We start from the raw sequence: 20,678 nt of genomic DNA, 5'->3' as shown, positions 1-20,678 counted from the left end.
CCACGGAATAAGAACAACTAGGTTGATACTGCTGATACATTGAGACATTCGAAATTTAACAATTGACTTGATTTGATCGTACGTCTGCGTGATGCGTAAGACAACTGTTTTTTTTTTTTAATAAATAACTAGCTTATACCTGCAACTTTGTACGCGTAGAGTTTACTTTATTTAGATTTATTTTAAGTAGAGTAGTTTAAATATTCATCATCATCATCATCATCATCATCTCACTTCAGGACATAGGCCTCCACAAGTTCGCGCCAAAAATGTCATCCCGCATTGGAGCAGCGTGGTGGATTAAGCTCTGATCCTTCTCCTAGATGAGGAAAAAGGCCTAAGCCAAGCAGTGAGATATTACAGGCAGAAGCGTAGCTTAAATATATAATAACTCTACTTCTAAACATATTCAATATCGTGCAACAATTTCACAGTCTGACGGATAGATTGATAAAAATTCTTAATTAAAATTGTTTTAACTTCTTTTACTCTCATAAAGACTTCTAAATATATTTTTTTTTATAAATACGTGTTTTTTTTTTTTCATTTTACTTTTATTTTATTATATAGGAATCCAATATGTGTATAACTTTGCAATTTTTTTTTTTATAAAAATAAATAATAATTTTTTGTTATACATTGCAATTATAGGCTAACTCAACCGATCTTTGGTAAAATAAAGAAGAAAAAGAAAAAAAAGAAAACTACGTTTTAGATACGAGAAAAAATAATAATAAAGTATTCTAATTATGGGCCTATATACAGAAAAAAAATGTCATTTTTTTATGTAGAGACATCGGCCAGTTACAATTTTATTAAATGTACAGATACGTGCGTGACCACAAAGTCGCCTGATTTGAATCATACGAGAGGCCATGATTAATGATTATATTAGGTAGAATAAATTCGTATTCAAATATATAAGAAAGATATATAAAGATATATCTTAGACAAACTGAATGTAGAATCGGCAAAGTTGCTGAAAATTTTAAGCTCAGTACATTTTAGATTGTATAAGTTAAAACTTAAAGCAATTACAAAAGAACCATTTATTATTATGAAATAAATTGTTTCGCTTGCAAATTGTATGTCAAGTCCGCTAAGTTAATTTGAACTTTAAATAATACCAACTTGTGTTTCCAATAAGCATCATTTTAGTCATTATAAGCTAGCAATAACTTAGAATACTAAATATAAAATATGTATTGTGTTATTACCGGGTGTGTAAGTTCTAACAAGCGTTATAAAATCTGACGTCAAGAATTGAGGAAAAAATAACATATTTAATGAAATAATATATGTAACTGGAAGGGAGGGCTCCTTGACAATAACATTTTTGAAAAATTAGAGCTTTTATTTTTGACTTTGACTATTACTTTATTACGGTTTTGCGTAATTATTTATGGAATTACCGAAACATTAAGCTCTTAAAAACTGTGTTGTTGCGCGTTATGCTACCCTAAAAAGTGTTTAAATTTTCTAATACAGACAGACAGAGATGTTTAGATTTTCATATGTATGTGACCAAAACTTTGATACATTATTAAATACCAAGTATTTAGTGTTAATATAACTTCAATATATATCTACGAGAACAATAGTAAAAGATACACATGTCCAATAACTATATGTACACATAAATACATCTGTAAATAAAAGATATTTGTGGAAAAAAATATTAAGAATCTTCATCAAATCGAAACAAAACCAAAATTTTTGTTCGGATTTGGTTTCTTTTCTTATACAATTTTTTTGTCTGTTTGCTTCTCCGAACATAAAGCAAATACCTACCACTAAATGAAATTTGTAGTGGTTTGCGCAGTTGCATTTCTGGAGATCTAATTAAAATACGCCGTTTAGAACCTAAGCTATCGAAATTTTATATGTGAACGAAGTTGCGAGCATCAACTAGTTAAGTATAATAATCTAGAAACTATGTATAATGTATAATATATTATAATAAGAATTAAATCACTGTTGCGAAGCGACTCTTATCATTTTAGATTCTTATGAAACATTTAAAAAAATCATATTAACTAAAACATTCTTATAGAATAATATATAATACACATTTGGTTTGGACGTATTAATGAGCTAAGGTAATTTTCATAAAAGTACCATCTTCGCTAGAAAAATGAGCAGAAATTAAAATTCAATCATTTTTTTTAAACTACGAATGTTGTATGATAAATAATACGTTCTATATATTTGTATCTATGTTTTCACCTGTAATTTAGAACGATATTAGGGATACGTTTTACGGAAGTGTAACCACGAGTTATAGTGTATTTTTCACTTATAATATTTACTTTTCTTTATACAAATGAGATATTCTTATTCTGACATTGAACCTTATCATAAAGATTTATATCTAGACGTAAGAAAATTTTCTGGAAAATAGAATTTTTCAAGAAGTACACAATAATTCTAATACGGCAGGTCAACCGTTGTATAATTATAAATTCCAATGAATTATGATTCAAACAAGTAAAAAATTACGGTCAATAACCTTACAGATTTTTTGTATGTGATGCCTTTTTGATTTATAGAATTATATTCGCTAACACTTTTAGCTAAGTGTTAAAATCGCGTGTTAGTATTATCGAGTACTAGGTGTTCAAATAACTATTAATATACGTATAAATATAGGTATATAACTGTAAAACCTCTGGCAGTATCTATAAAAATATATATGTGAAAGCAAAAGTACTTGACCATTGGTGTTACGAAGTACATATATATACACATATGTAAAAGTTAACGAAGAAACATTCAGTTTATTTTTAGCATTAAGCGTGCGTAGATGCGTACCGTGTGTACTGTGATCATTAATCAGCGCCGAGCCTCCTATTCACGTAGTTATGACGATATTGTTGCCCAATGATAACAAAGGTCGTTTTCATGACACATTCCGTGAACGATTATAAATGATACATTATACTGGCAGCGCCATCTATTTGTGGCGGCTGAAAGCTTGTGGTCGGTTTCAGGCTTAGTAGTTTAAGAAAAGTACACTAGATGACAGTAGCTACTTTTTTATTTATAAATTTTTAAATTTGCGGCAACCGTAATGGTTAAAATATGTTTTATATAAAGTGAAAGGTTTTAAAATTATAAAATATAGGTATATTACAATTATATAAAAAGACATAGTGTTGAGTAGCTATATCTTTAATAAAGAGTAGCTATATCTTTAATAAAGATTTATAATTATATTAATGAAACGATCTCTTCTGAGGTAACATACATTTTAAAAAAAGTTAAATTGAGGACCTCCTCCTTTGTTATTTTAAGGTGCTCATATTGATTGTTAAACTTATGAGGAAAAGTAAATCAAAAATGTATCTCCCAATCGAATAAATAACCTGCCTCATACATAATAAACATATAAAGGACGCCATTTGCATATTGTTAATAGATCTAAGTTTCTGTTCTTTTCCTCCGTAAATGTGTACGAGGGGGTACGACCCCTTTTCGAATAATACAAAAAAATAGCATTCAAAATTTAAACGAAAACTATCTACTTCATCCTACGATAGCACCTGTGGTCTGTGGATAGCACTTATGAATCGCTATTTAATAAAGTTATCACTTATTTCTTCATTTATTTAGGATTAAGTAAGGTGAAACTAGCCCCGATTCGGAATGTAGTACTGATACTTCTACTAGGGAGAAATGAACTGAACGAAACTGAAAAAACAGAGCAAGAAACTCAACAGTCACTGTTAAAAGTCGTAAATAAGTTCAGTTACTCAACCATTATAAACTCACGATCAGTCATACGTCCTGCACTACGACCAGCGCTACTAAGCTTATCAAAATAATATGCTTTTGCTCTCAAAAATCATGTTCACTTATATGCTACGACACTAGTTTAATAGCTTGAGGTTGTTCTCTCTTATGAGCAATTAAACGCAAGAAGTTTAAATAATAACATTTTTTTCTGAAGTTATCATCTTTACAAAATTAATAGCAATAATTACTTAAAATCTCCATCCTCATTCTTCCATTCCACATTTCATTTAAATACAATTTATTCAGATTAAAAATCAAGGTCTTTAACATAAAGACTATTTTACATAGATCCTCGAGTAATAAGGTAGAATAGTAGGTATCCTACAATGAATGCATATATTTATATTTCTCACACTACAATACATAGTAAATTAATTGCATAGTACAATAATTGCAAATAGTAATACCGTACAACGTCTAAACAATTTAGACTTAAAAGCACGTGTTATAAATAGAACACGTGATCGTTCTACTAATTTATATTTACGTATATAGGTATAGGTGTAATTCTTTTGTTTATATATGTAGAAACATATATTTTTCAATATTTTTGTTATTTTGTTATTTTTGTCTGGAGAGATCGCTCTTTTAGCGATAATACCTCCATTTGTGTACGCATTTTTTATCATCTGCATTCATGTCTAGCTGGGTATTAAAAAATGTTTTAATGTAATAATATTCATTTATAAAGAACCTAATGGAGCAAGAATCTCTACTAACTGCTAGCTACTAGCTGCTATCTACTCCTGCCAGATTTACCCTCGGAATTTCCGATCACGTTGTACCGTCGGATTAAAATTAGTCTACATATGCTTTCTATGTATTACGTTTCTTTACAATCAGTTCAGTAGTATGTATCAAAGAGCGACAGACAGCGATGAGAAGCATATATACACCTATCCATGAAATCATCGACACAAACTCCCATTTATAAGATTAGTACAATTTAAAATTTTATTTAATTATTTAAGCTGTGTGGCTACGGCACTAAAGAAATAGCCACCCCCTCTTTACCCGTGGCTGTCTAAGAGGCGACTAAGGGATAACACAGTACCACTACCACCTTGAAACTTAAATAGGCGGCGATGGCGGGATAACCATCCAAATGTTGGCTTTGAAATACACAGGCCGAAGACGGGCAGTAGCGTCTTCGATGCGACAAAGCCAGCACTGCAGTCACCAACCCACCTGCCCAGCGTGGTGACTATGGGCAACACACACGAGTTCACGCCAATTTTGATGCGAGTTTGTGCCCTTGTGGAGGCCTATATCCAGTAGTGGACTTCGATAGGCTGAAATGATGATGATGAATGGTAATGACTTATGATTAAGAAAGTTTACAATCTTAGAGTGGGTATCAGAAGGACGGGAAAATTAATTAACATTTTTGTTATTAGCAATAAGATTAACAGGTTACCGTACTTTATTGTATGTTTTTTTTTGTGTATTGTGTCAATTCATAAATAATTTAAATAAATAAATAGATCCCCGGAAGAATCACTGTGGATTCGATGAGAGTCGGCTATGATAGAGGCGACGTATCAGATAGGTACGGTTGCCTAATGGCCTCCAAGAACAGTGAGGTCATTGTCTACGAAGACAGGGGGGAGGACCTTGGTTACTTAAGACCAAAATCCAAATCACCTTCACCCCCTGCATCGCCGGCTCTCGAGGAAGCCGCACCGAGCGACTTGGAGCGCCTACAACTAAAGGTCGAGGCTCAGAAGGTAGAACAACGTAGGGCAACGGCCGCACCCGAATCTAAGCCGAGCGCGATGGCATTGGCGACATTTATCCAGGCAACCATTTCCCCGAACCAAAGTAAGCTTCCCCATCACCCCTCTCCCAAAAAGGCTGGACAGGGAGAGCGACAATCGGAGGCGCTGAGCAGGTTCACCAAAGACAATAGTCCGAGGCACCCAGCGGCGTCACCGGCCGCTCGAACTAGGAACTGGGACAAGTATCACCACCGAGACTTCGACCGGCGTCCACACCGCTTCAACACGCGGAAAACGCCCTAATCGAGTTCCTGGCCATAATTAAGGCAAACCGCGAGGTGAGCTTGGCCACCTGCAAAAAGATCATGCAGGCCTACCAGTACGATCACCAAAGGCTACTGGAGGTGGAACTCGAAGAAGCCGAAGCAGCCATATACAACAGTGATACCCGACAAATACTCAAGGGCAAGATGTCGGGTAGGTATATGGCCGCATATAACATCACAGCAGGCTTCGTGAGCGCGGTCGATTCTGAGGGTAATGACGAGGAGTCACAAACCTTTGAAACACCCGAAGGGGACCCGGTGGTGATAGTAGCGAGATGCACGAAAGTAATGCTGGGTGACCGGATGCTACGGATGGCAAAAACCATCACGGGCGACCGGGCCGAAGCCGGCTTACCGTACGTGACCTGGGAACTACCATCACTGGAGTGGATAAACGGGGTACCAGGATGCGGCAAGACAACCCAAATAGTCGGGGACTTCGATGGGGACACGGAAGTCGTGATTACGACCACAGTCGAGGCGACTAAAGATCTAAAAGAAAAACTGGTGCACCGCTATGGCAACAAGGTCAAGCAAAGGGTGCGTACTATGGCCTCCGTTCTGGTAAATGGCTTCCGTGAGGGTTCAAAAATCAACCGCCTAACGGTGGACGAAGCCCTCATAAACCATTTCGGAGCCATAGTAATGGCCGCCCGACTATCGGGAGCTGAGAAGGTAGTCCTCATCGGAGACATAAACCAACTGCCGTACATCGACAGGGATAACCTGTTCGAAATGCGTTATTGTAGACCAACCCTTATAACGACTATTTCGTGCGAGTTGTCGTGCACGCATCGTAACCCCAAAGACGTCGCCTTTGCCATCAGTGAGGTTTACAAGTCCGTGTACAATTCAAGCACAAAGATCCGATCTTTGCGAGTGGAGAGTCTCACAGGCGCGCGCATTCCTGTAGGAAGGGACCGAACCCTGTACCTGGTATTTACGCAAGAGGAGAAGAGATTGCTGACTGACCAGGGATACGGGTCCGGTGAGGGATCGCGCGTCTTAACCATTCATGAGGCGGAGGGCCAGACCTACGAGGACGTCATCGTCCTCCAGACAAATACAAGGAGACTCAAGATCCACGACAGCGTTTCGCACGCTGTAGTCGCGGTGACTAGACACACCAACACCTGTGTCTATTACACCGACGACCGTGACGACGCAATTGGTCGCTTTGTGGCGAGGGCAGCGGAGATGACGGACAAGAAAGTCCTTGAGCATAGTCTCAAGATGGCCATTCACCATAGAGATGCTGCCGTCATTGAGAATGTGCTCAAAATGTTGGAAAATGTAGAGGTGTGAAGACATCACTGTATTGTAAGTATAAATTATGCGTAGATAAAAGTGTAAAGTAAGTAATATAAATAATAAAATTGAATGTAATAGTATAGGAATAGGATAATGTAATTGTAATGATAAGGCTTTATATATTTACTTAATAAGATAGGATTAGTCATATAATATATTAATAAAAATTAAAAAAAAAGAAATTTAAATGGATAAAACGATTCCTAAGCACAAAAAAAAAGTACCTAACTACTAACAATAACATAGGTTAAGTGTACATTGTAAGTAGCAAATAAGTGTACATATATTGTAGTTAGAAAATAAGTGTACATATATTGTAGTTAGCAAATAAGTGTAAATATAATAAAAATGATTAGTATATAAGAATATAAAAAAGCAATATGTAGAATAGTCTTGGTCAGTGGACTCGCGTCGACTTTTAGAAATTTGAAATTTTAAGACTAGTTATTAAGGCTTCTAGATTCTAAGTTGCGGTGAAGTACCGATGCATGTTAAAAAATAATAATAATAATATATGGAATAACAAAAGCACGGGCATAATAAGCCTGTGGATATATCACATAATAAAATAAAAAAAAATAATAATAATAATTCCGTACCTAAAGAATAGTAACAGTATTTTGTAACTAACACACCACTTTTTGACCGTCTGTCTTTTATAGAGCTGCAACCACTTTTAGAAAGTTCTTGAAATTCTTACAGAAAATATATTTCTATGAATGCTATAACGACAACTAAAATAAAATAAAGTTAAACGTTAAAGTGGACATTATTATAAAGGAAACTTGTTTTAATTTAAAAGCTTATTTCAGCGTTTTAACTGTATCTATCTTTTAAATATCTTCAAAATATGTAGAGTTAAAATTTTTACTAGAAACCCTAGTCTCTTCTTCGGAATATTGGGTGATTTTTTGGTAAATTGTGGTTTATAATTACGTCTTCAATATACTCATAAAAATATTGTAACAACGTAATAAATAAAATTTACGAATATTTCTTATATGTAAAATTCTTTTGTCACAATGTTGTTAGAATACTCCTCCGAAACAGTTGGACCGCTTTTTATGAAATTTTGTGTGCATTTCGGGTAGGTCTGAGAAATGGCCAACATCTATTTTTCATACCCCTAAGTTATAAGGGGGGGATTAAGGGGGTTAATAACAGGGGGGTCAAAACAACGTTTGCGGGGTCAGCTAGTAATATGTAATATGATTCACCTGGACGTGCTGTACTGTACTGGTCTACTCAGGTAAAAATAGAGAAATTAATTTTGCCTTACACGAGATCAAGCTAAGACCAATTCTTAACTTATATATTAAATTTGACTCTTAAAAATAGTGTATAAAGCATCTTATTCATTGTATTAAAGTGATTTAAGCGAACACGTAATGTGAGCCAGTGCGATTGAATAACGAGCAATTTGGATTATTGTAAGCCGGAAGCGAGCGTTTATGGGACTACCCACGATCCGATCCCACCACGATTTAACAATAAGTATAAGTAAATATTAGCAAAATTTTACAGTTAATATAAGCACATTTATATACACAAATAAGGCTATAATATTCAAAAGTTTTTTTCTTCAAATTAAAATTTTTTAAACAAAATTTTCCGATGCTTCTACTGATTATTGGAACCGATTTAAAATTATCGCCTACAATGTTATGTACATTAAATTATTATTTAACTAATTAGTAATTTTAGTTGTTTTTGCTGACAGAAAGATTTATTTTTTTAATTTCATCTATAGACATTCTCTTGGACGTGACTAAATCAAAATATATAAACATATAAATATGACAAAATTCTAACGAAGTTAGTTAAAAAATATTACTTTATTAGTCTATGTATGTATTATTTGTATTAAATCAAAGGTCAAAAACTACTAAACAGATTATTATAAATCTTGCTATATTCACAGCTTCTCTACCAATGCCTAATCATCATTACATAATATAAAAAAAGACGCTTCCCGCTGTCTGTATGCTTAGATCTTTAAAACTACCCAAAGGATTTTGATGCGGTTTTCTTTAATAAATAGAGTGATTTAAGAGGACGGTTTGTATGTATAAAAGATGTATAATATAGTAGAGGAACACTGATAGTTTTTGCAACCGTGCGAAGCCGGGACGGATCGCTAGTTTAGGCTATAAAACAACAAACGAGGACTTGTATAAACAGAAAAAGAAATATTTGATATCCTCTCATCAAAAAAAAATAACTAAGTATTATTAAATATTTATCCAAGAAGTGTTTATATAATCAAGAATAGTTACTGGGACTGGCCATAAAAACTATAAAACAAAGAAACACCTTACGAATAGCTTTTGCTATCTGTGCTCGCGTAACAGGAAATACGATACCAGTGTGTGTCTGTATTTCGACCTACTTATTCACTGCGCAAGACCTATTTAGCGTTTATATGTCTACTGCTGTTGTCCTCAGTACATGTTACATGCAATCATACTACAATGATATATTCGATGAGAGAGTAAAATTTATTTAAAAAAAAATTGATATATCTTTTTAACCGACTTCCAAAAAAGGAGGAGGTTCTCAATTCGACTGTATTTTTTTTTTTTTTTTTTTATGTATGTTACATCAGAACTTTTTACTGGGTGGAGCGATTTCGACAAATTTTCTTTTAATCGAAAGGTGGTGTGTGCCAATTGGTCCCATTTAAATTTATTTGAGATCTAACAACTACTTTTCGAGCTATATCTAATAATGCGTTTTTACTTGACGCTTTTTTCGTCGACCTACGTTGTATTATACCGCATAACTTTCTACTGGATGTACCGATTTTGATAATTCTTTTTTTGTTGGAAAGAAGATATCCCAAGTTTAGTATCATGATAAGGAAACCAGGATCTGATGATGGGATCCCAGAGAAATGGATGGAAATTCTTTAAAATCCGCAATAACTTTTTACTGGGTGTACCGATTTTGATAGTTCTTTTTTTGTTGGAAAGGAGATATCCTTAGTTTAGTACCATGATGAGAAAACTAGGATCTGATGATGGGATCCCAGAGAAATCGAGGGATCTTCTTGAAAATCCGCAATAACTTTTTACTGGTTGTACCGATTTTAATAATTTTTAATTTAATCGAAAGCTGATGTTCATCATGTGGTCACATATAAATTTTATTGAGATCTGATAACTACTTTTTGAGCAATCTTTGCTAACGCGCAGTTACTTGACTATTTTTTCGTCGATCTACGTTGTATTACTCGTCGATGTAATTGAAGTCGGTTTTTTTTTTCGTTTGCGAGCAAATACAATTATTTGTCTACTACTATTCGTAACTTCGTTCATCATCATCATCAACTTCGTTGAATTAGAAATTTATATGTTGAAAATTTATAAATTTATAAGTAAAAAAAAATCTTACATGTACCTACACACTACTTATATCACAAATAAATCGATTTTTTTTTAACGATCACGATTCAGCCTGTAACATCCAACAGCCTGGCATAGGCCTCTTTCTCCTTGTAGAAGGATTTTGGATACAAAGTAAAGTATTAGTGAACTTTTTGATACCTTTCTGTTTTGCCTGTGAATGATGAAAACAAATCTATCCCACAGGAATAGTAGGTACTGTTTTTTCGGAACAAAGCTCTTGTGCTATTTAAGGTTCTATTTCTAGAAATATACATCTTTGTTCAAGTAATTTAGTAACAAATATTCATTTAACCAAACTTTCTCATTTCTAAATTAAGTAAAAGTGAAGCGTTTATTTATTTATTAAAAATTTATGTTTTATAATTTTTTTTTAAATTCAGATTGAAAAGAGGTTTGTTGTCAAAAGAGGGTAAAAAATAAGTACACTATAATGATATTAAAAAGTAATACGTAGGTTAAATTAACCTACATTTTATAATTAATTTTATAAAATGGTTAATTGGTTACATTTAATTAAAACCAAAGATAAATAGTGTTTAAAATACCACTCGTCACTAACAAAAAAAAAAAAAAAAACAAGTTTTAATTAGATATAGAACAATTTATATACAGGCGAATTCTTTAACTCGATAAAACTCAAACTTTTAAATTTTTGAGTAGAAGCTAAATTTCGCATATTTTCACTTTATATGTACAACTTTGAGCCTTATTAAAGTAAATATCATCGTAAAGATAATACCACAACTAAAACCTGTAGTATTTTATCCGTATGGTTTATCTGTCTGTAATGTTTTAATATACCAACAGCTATTTAAGTGTGTGTGTGTGTGTGTCTTTTTTTATTATACATAAATAGAATAGCTGTTGTGTGGTTACGACCGTAAAGAATAAAGCCACCCCCTCTCATCCTGTGGGTGTCGTAAGAGGCGACTAAGGGATAATACAGTTCCATTACCACCTTGGAATTTAAAAAGCCGACCGATGGCGGGATAGCTATCCAACTGCTGGCTTTGAAATACACAGACTAGCGTCTTTGGTGCGACAAAGCCAGCTCTGCGGTCAGCAACCCGCCTGCCCAGCGTTGTTACTATGGGCAACACACATGAGTTTACGCCATTTTTGACGCGAACTTGTGTTTTGGCCTATGTTCAGCAGTGGACTGCAAGGGGCTGAAATGATGACGATGATGATAATGATGATAATAGAATATAGAGTATTTATTATTATTTTATTAATTAATCTATAATATATTGTGTATAATACGAGTACTATTTATATAAAAGCAAAGTCTAATTGATAAGTTCAAATAAATCCAAAAAAGTTTTTAACTTTATCAAAGCTTGGCTCTGACTTTGCTTATTATACCTAATTTTTTTTTTTGTATAATTGGATCAAAACAGACACGCATTAATTTAATTTTTACGTTCAATTGAACTGTTTGTTTTGAATCTTGTAACATTTTAAATTTTAGACTATCAAATAGGTACTATCCCATTTCTCCGAATCGCAGAAAAGGAACACGGCAAATCCATTGTAAAATATATTTTCGTACCATCGTCCGACGTGTTTGGTGATTTAAGTATTTAACTGTAAAGTTGTACTGTTCGAATTGCAATTATAATAATAAACGGTACAAATGCTCTAGAATGTTCTCGTGTTATTGTCATGTCAATGTCGACTAACGGCGGTCAAAATAATCTACATATATCCGATTTTATTATCAGATATAGACGAGTAGAGAACATCTATAAAATATAATATGACACATTATGAAATTATCTAGGAATTGTAAACAAAACAAAATACTTTTTGCTCTTTTTATACCACTAAGGTGGCATACAAAAGTACAGAGCGCAGCAGTAGCCTAGGGACACTGGCAACAACAGAATTCAGGAGCATTACAAGCGCGATGACGACCTAACTCCCAATTTGAAAACAGCGTATCTCCAGGAGCTGTAGCCACCTACTCAGCACAGGAACACAAAATTACTTGAGATAAAATTAGTTGGCTATGATATTCTGTAAGATGAGTGGGTTTTGAGGAAGATATTTAACTAATTACCCACCCTAATCTACTCTACATACATCTCATACCGAAAATCTTCAAAACAACACCAACTTCAAATGAATATTAATATGATACTCTTTAGTATTTAATTATAAAACAAAACGCGCACCTTAAACAATCTTTACTCGTAAATTATATCTGATTATGTTAATCAAGCTAGTTTTTTTTTTTAAATAGTTATAGAACTTTTCCTAAGATATTTTTATTTCTCAATCGACCTTCAATTTTATGTATTAGAAATCATTCTTAATTTATACGTAAAAAAACATTGATGTGTTTTTAATCTGTTATTGTTGTTTTTCAAATTCTTCATTAAATATTGTAAAAGTTAATTTACTAGTCCATTACTAATAAAAATTTAGTTAATTACATAAACATTGTAAATCACACTTCACTTCAGCCTAATACAGTCCACTGCTGGACATAGGCCCGAGTAGAAAAAAGGTCAGGCTCAACCAGATCATGTATCTGGACCGGATCAGGATAGAATAAGGCATGCCTGATCCGGCAAGCTCTATCAGGACCAGGTCCGGTCCAGGCAAGGATAGCCTGATATAAAATATAATCAAGTATGGTAAGGCATAGTGGATCAGGACCAGGTCCGGTCCAGACAAGGATAGCCTGATGTAAAATATAATCAAGTATGGTAAGGCATACTGGATCAGGACCAGGTCCGGTCCAGACAAGGCTAGCCTGATGTAAAATCTTACCAAGTATGGCAAGGCATACTGGATCAGGACCTGGTCCAGTCCAGATCAGGATGGCCTGAAAGAAATGACGCGAACTGAGCCTGAATCGCGCTATTAATGTTTTTAAGCGCACTTAGTATATATACAGTTATCAGGACAATCTAGCAGGGAGTCCATTTCTACACAGTGGAGCAGTCGTAAGTAATAGGAAATAGTAGTTAGTAGTTAATCATTAGAAGTTAATAAATAAAATTTAATTAATAATAATAATTAATTAATAACATAAAAATAAATAAAAATAATTAATATTTAAAGTAAAAACATACATAAATAATACATTGGAAAAAATAAACGGAAATAAATATTATAATAATTATGTTAATACATATTTATATCAATTCGCTTTTTTTTTGTTAAACAATTTTTTCAAAAATATACATTCGTGTTTTTTAAAAGGACCAAACCGAACCCTGATCAGGAAATCTCATCTCATCCTGATCAGGTCCAGACCAATCATCTGCGTTACATGCCTTATCTAGTCCTGATCAGGCATGCCTGGTCCGGTCCTTCTAAGGAAGACGAAAAAATTTCTACTCGGGGGCCTCCACAAGTTCGCGCCAAAAATGGCGTGAACTCATGTGTTTTACCCATAGTCACCGCGCCGGGCAGGCGGGTTGGTGAACATTGTAAATAAAGCTTCTTCAATCTTATTCATATTGCAAAATTAAATAACATTCCAAGACTCCAAAAAAATTCCAAAATAAATTAAAATATATCTCGTTTCTCGTTTCGTTACTTTAATACTAAGCAGTCATTGTCCTAATACGTTTTGTTTTACATGACATTAAGTCAGATTGTTTATCACGCGAGGGTAGCACGCGATCGTTTGTTGAACAACCTACGGAATTCGTCTAAAAACTAACTTTAGTCGGTCAATCTGGTCTAGACAAATATATACCTACAAACCTTGCGTCGTATATCCAGAGTTCATTTTAGGATTAAATTACTATAACTACTTAAAATTTTTGGTGTCATTTTAAAGATTGGAGGAGAATATTTTACTAGAAAAATTAAAATATATCTACAAAAAATAGCGACATTTTAATAAAATAAAGTTTTATAATAATTGTCCGAAATAAGACGCAGTACGGTTCTGTTAAATACTCTGAAGGATGTTGAGTCTAAAACATATAAAAATAATGAATTGCATACTGCTAATTAAGATAAAATTGTTTTTGGTATTTCTATATTGCGTTTATTTCTTTTATCGTATATTTAAATATAAATAACAGTACAATTCATTTAGCATTGCGGTATATATAAAAATAATATATCATTCTGTCGTAGTCTACTATTAACTTCATTTGTCCTCTTTACCATAAGCATGTTTTTTTAGAACAAGGCAACAACAAAGAAATTAAACAATGTACTACTTATAAGGATAACGGTGTGTATTTTTTATTCAAATTTTATGACTCAAGTGAAATACCTGCCGAATTGACACTTATTGTATTTTACCACTAATAAACATTCCCATGTAAATACCCAAGATAACTTATAATAAAACTTTTACTGTATGAAAAAAATACTTACTTAACTACTTAATATAAGATGTAAGATATAAGATAATATGACTATAATTATTTTTCAGTAGTAATTAAGGCTTTAAATAAATTCTAGATTTTCGTACCAAAAGTGAATTATTGATACATTGTAAAGTGATATAAAACTATACTATATAGTACCACATTGCAAGTGAACGTTAAGCCTTATTTGTAACCTTTAACGTGTTCACGTAAAAACCAATCCTCAAACTTCTTTATTGACTTTTTGTTATACAGATTAATCCCATTTATTTATAAACCAGTCGAGTCTGATACAAGCCGAAATACCAAACACAGGTTTTGTCACTTTCAAAAATGACGTAAGTCACATACATATATATAATATATTTCATAGCCTTTTTTATTTCATTATACGCTCTTGCAGGGTATGAGCCTACATTTTATGTAACTCGCTTGAAGTTGTTTTTTTTTTTTAACTATTACTCTGTGACTGTATTTTCTACTAAAAAATCTAAACTAGACAGAGAATTAGATTACGGATTTTAGTTTTTATGTAAAACGGAATAATGCTTACTATTACTGTCACAAACATTGTTGGTACAAAGCGAAATGTCTACTATCGCCAACCCGCAGTTGAACGTCGTGGTGGATTAAGCTCCGATCTTTCTCCTTCACGAGGAAAGAGGCCTGTGCCCAGCAGTGGGATATTACAGGCTGAATCAATAATTAATTAATATTAATTTAATTGCTTAAAAATCCATTGTATTCATTTTAAAGATTCAAACAATTATAAATTGAAATGTATGTATTTGTATAGTTTATCTAATTGATATTAAGGGCAGAATATGTAATAATTTTATGAAAACTATGGCATAAGCTTTTATCTCTTAAATAATTACTTATAAATATTAATAAAACTATATTAAGTATTATTTTCTAAATGAATTTAGTAATTTCCAAGAATATGTGTATATTAAGTACAAGATATTCGGAGCGTCAGTTAATATAAAAAGAATGTTATCATTAGAGGAAGCTACATGCGTAGTGTTTGTTTTATTATTAAACGAGTATGAATACAATTATATAATATACATAATCGAGTAAAAAATCTTAACTTCTTAAGATTTTTTTGGCATAATGCATAAAATCATGAATACAAAAACTATGTTACAGTCTTGACCCATTTTGAAGTGGTCATCATATCATCGGTGACATTCAGTGGCGTATTTCAGATTCGCCCCGGACTTTTTGCTGGTTTTAGCAGTAACAGCGCCCTGGGCGAGATCTTAACACCCCTAATCTAATTTAAATCCATATGAAAAAAAGGTAAAAGAACAAATGAAATAACGATTCATTGAAATATAACCATTTTAAAAAAATACTTTTCTAGCCTCACTACCGCTAAACTTCATCAACGAAAGTGCCAAATATATCAACCTAGATGTTGTCGATTTTAAAAAGATTTTTATACAGTCCAACTTACGGATAAAAGGAAATATCTGAAATATATTGTAGCTTTTTTTTTGATACAAATAGATAGCAAGCAAATAATTATCGATTCTTCTAAAAATCGATTACTTTTTTACATCCCTAGTACGTAAGATCGCCTTGAACCACCCCTCATCCCCTCGCAGAATCCCAAGCCACGGCCCTTTTGGCCCTAGTATAAAAATACGGCCATGATGTTACCCCTTAATCCCGACCCCCCCCCCCCCCAATAACTTAAGGTTGTGGAAAATAAATGTTGGCCGATTCTCAGACCTACCCGATATGCACACGAAATGTCACAAAAATCGGTCCAGCCGTTTCGGAGGAGTATAACTTTGTAATAGTAACTAACATTGTGATACGAGAATTTTATATATAAGATTACATTACCATAACGTAACAATTATCGTGGTATTCTCGACATCATTGACGTCAACTTACCTGTGAAAAAAAGAAAAACTTGTATTAGTGTCTAGTTGTAGTAGTTATTATGGGTTTACAATTTCAGTTCTCACGTTTTTGTCATAAAAAACGTAATCACGTCACAGCATTATAATTAAAATGTTATTGTTAAAATATCTCCTAATGTCAAAGAAACAGCATGCTACTATATACAAGTAAACTTATGTTTATTAATTATGTTTTATCGTTATTTTGGCATACATTTATGTAAAAAGCTGACCAGATTGTTTGTTTCGATATCAGAAGTTGGCAGTTAACAATAAAGGTTTTTTTTTTGTCACATAGTCATATAACTACGACCTCATGAGAAGATAACTATTTGTATAAGGCATTCAGATTTTTGTCGTAATCAGGTTTTTGTTATGTTTTTCCCGATCCAAAGGATTTTATTCCACTGGAACCGTTAAGTATGAAGTTGTTTATCTATTCATTTAAAAGAATTTGTTTTCGATCGTGTCAAATTACTCAATGATACTTACAATGAAAAAGTCACGAAGGAGATTATTCGATTCGGTCGAGATTACAACCTCAATAGAATTTGAAGACCGTAAGTAGGTTATTGATATGCTTACCGGCCAAAAATGATAACGCTAACATAACAAAAATCGTCCAGTATGGCAAATATCGAAATTCGACGATGACATAATCGTGGGGAAACTTATACAATGAGGAAAACAGCCCGGTCGAAAACAAATTATACCTAATAATTGCATCAAAAATGTTATTTACATTATAGTAATATTAAAGTGTTTTCCGTTAATATTATTCGTTTCTTTTTATTCTTTCTAGCATAACGAAATAATTTAAATATTTCTCGTATTCCACTAAACGAGACTTTTAGGTCTTTTCTTCTATTTACAAAACAAGAAAATATGTTTTATTATATTTATGCTGCTCTTTATATGTATGGTCAGTTATTGTCTACATTTTAATATACGCCCTCTAACAACATCTTTTGAATCTGTGGACAAGCATCTGAAACAGCGCCCTCTCTGTTTCCCCGGCTCAGTCAAGCTGTCGTTAAATATCCAAATAAATAAATTCGAACTAACCAACATCACAACTTTAAATATATTTAAACAGTTTTCACTACTATTTGCACACATGGACAGTTGAATCAGTAGTGTTGTGCAAGTGTACTGTATTAAGCAATTTTCACATCCCCAGGACGTCGATTAGGTGATTCAGATAAGTGGTCGGTCTAGATCTTTTCTCAGAGTGCGTGACCTCAGAGAGAAGAGTCCCTTAGATAGCCGGGGTACGTGGACAAGTGGTTGCATGTGTAGGGTTACCAGAACGATCCGCAATTAATTGATATCAATTTTAGATTATTTTTAATTTTGACCGACTTCAAAAATAGGATGAGGTTATCAATTCAACTGTTTTTTTAATGTGTGTTACCTTATAACTTTGTAGGGTGACCTACTTCGATGATTCTTTTTTTAATCAAAACGTGGTACTTGTCATGTGGTCCCATTTAAATTTAATAGATATCTGACAAGTACTTTTTGAGCTATCTCTAATAATGAGTATTCACTTGACTTATTATTGAATGATGTAATTGAAGTCGGTTTTTTTTTCGTTTGCGAGTAACACAATTATTACAGAGACAAGATTGGATTTTTTTTGTATGTTTTTAATTTCTAAAATCAAAATCTACTAGACCCATCTAAAAAATTCTTCCAGCAGTAAAATATTACACAATCAGTGCTTATAAATTTCTGGTATCAATTCTACACTATCTTAACGGGAGAAAACGGAACTGCAAAAAACATATAGGAATTCCACGTGTGCGAAGCCTTAGTCGAAAAACCAGTTGATAAATATCATGTAAAAGATACCTATTCCATTACTGCGCCATAAGTGCTACTAATAAAACATCACATGATATTATTATGCATTTATTGCAGATATTGTAACAATACGTGACTAGTTTTTTCTACTATTAAAATATATTATATATAAATAATATTAAAAATTAGTCACGATCTTTTCAATTATGCCGTCAACCATTAATACGTTAATAAACTTCTCAATAGTAAAACGTAACATTTAAGGCGTTTGATAAAACGTGAAATAAGTGAAACAAAAAGCGATAACCCATAATTCAACAAAGTACAAAAACATCTTTATCATTAATAGTCAACCTCTTATAGACAAAAATAACACTAATCAATTAAATAAATAATAATCATTACCTAGGGCTGGCTGAACTAGTCAGCCCACTTTTCACGCATAATGGACCACCTTTGCGTCTAAATGCGGAAAATAGAGCCCAACACAAAAATCATTACCTAGTATAAAACAAAGTCGCTAAATAGAGTGATTCCAGAAGAAGGTTTATTTATATGTATAATACATGCATAATATAGTAGAGGAACACTGATAGTTTTAGAGATTTCTAATGTGATGACGTAATAAACGCATTTTTTGCGCTTACATTGTAAATATTTACTTTATATTTTATATTTAGTATCAGCATTGCACCCGCGCGAAGCCGGGGCGGGTCGCTAGTAATTTATACATAAATAATTGAACTGCAATAAATTTAAAAAAAAATCATCAATTTCCTGTATCAATACAATGAAGAAAGAAATATTATTTACATTTTTACAACTGTAATAGGCGCGAAGTAAGTAAACAAATAGACACAAATTTTAGTCAAATCAAATTAGGCAAATACAAATTTATCCAAATCACTTAAGCTATAAAATTCTCATCCCCAAAGCATGAATTAAGGAATAAGACTACTATAATCATAATTCCAATAGCAAATTCTTAAATCGATAGAAAACATAATTTTATAGAGACAAGTTACTCAAAATCCCAAAATTTTGGACACAAAACCTTTTTGAAATTATGTACCTATATCCAATTCCTAGTAGGAACTTACTAGAGCAAATTGTTCTAGATGTAAACAATATCAGTAAATAAGTCTAGCTTACCATTATCGAACGCATCTTCACATGTCATTATAAATATTTACATTTGAGTTGCTTGTTTAAAAATGTGTCATGTGTCACTTGCTAGTGTGTTTTGAAAAGCAAATAGTAATTATGCATCAGTTTGCAAACTTGTTAAACAGTGTCGACGTTTATTGGTCATTTGTTTTCAAAACCTAATTAATATTCATTATAATATCTATAGTAAGATTACAAAGCTGAAAAATATGTTTGTTTGTTTAAACGCACTAATTTTAGGAACTATTGGTTCAATATGAAAAATACTATTTGGTTTCCATAGCTTATTTGCCAAGTAAGGCTATAAGACAATTTTCTTACAAATGAACGCGTGGCAAATTGCCGGGCACAGCTAGTATTATCTATCTTGATTATATTATTTGAACGCTCTAATTTTGGAATCCACGATATAATAATTAGAAAAAGTGTAGGGACTAAAAGGAATAAGAGCAAAGTTTGACTTTTAGTAATAGGAAATGTAATCACAATTCTCAAGAAGTAAGTAAACTTTCAAGTAAATCCACTCGGGGTTGAGTAAAAAATATAAATTCACAACATACACACATACAACATAGTTACACACATACAAACACACACAAAAGTGTTAAATTCTGTCGTACATGTACAAGTCAAATATATCGAAATATAAAAAAGTTATTATCTGACATTACATGGCATAACATTTTCTTTTTCTACTTTACATGTACAAAGAAAATTAGTCAATCGATTGTTACGTCATCTGTATTTGATATAGCTATTAATTTGTTTCAGTTTACATCGAAAGTTATTATTAGCGCAACTAATACACAATTCTTAGAAATAATAGGCAATTATAATATGACGACTTATCAGACGGGTAAAACGAATCAATACACTTGTTGGACACGCC

At 32.7% G+C, this 20,678-nt stretch overlaps 1 long non-coding RNA gene across 1 annotated transcript; it reads left to right on the top strand.

Annotated features, from left to right (window-relative positions):
- Nucleotides 1-295: 295 nt before the first annotated feature.
- LOC123656659 lies at nt 296-7,046 on the top strand. Its single transcript, XR_006743570.1, has 3 exons — nt 296-371; nt 2,100-2,114; nt 7,037-7,046. It is a non-coding gene; the product is annotated as an uncharacterized LOC123656659 (long non-coding RNA).
- Nucleotides 7,047-20,678: the final 13,632 nt, after the last annotated feature.

Source organism: Melitaea cinxia, chromosome 9 (assembly GCF_905220565.1).
Source record: "Melitaea cinxia chromosome 9, ilMelCinx1.1, whole genome shotgun sequence".
NCBI classification, from domain to species: Eukaryota; Metazoa; Arthropoda; class Insecta; order Lepidoptera; family Nymphalidae; genus Melitaea; species Melitaea cinxia.
Note: the sequence above shows the minus strand (reverse complement) of the source record. Positions and strands in the feature narration are given on the sequence as shown.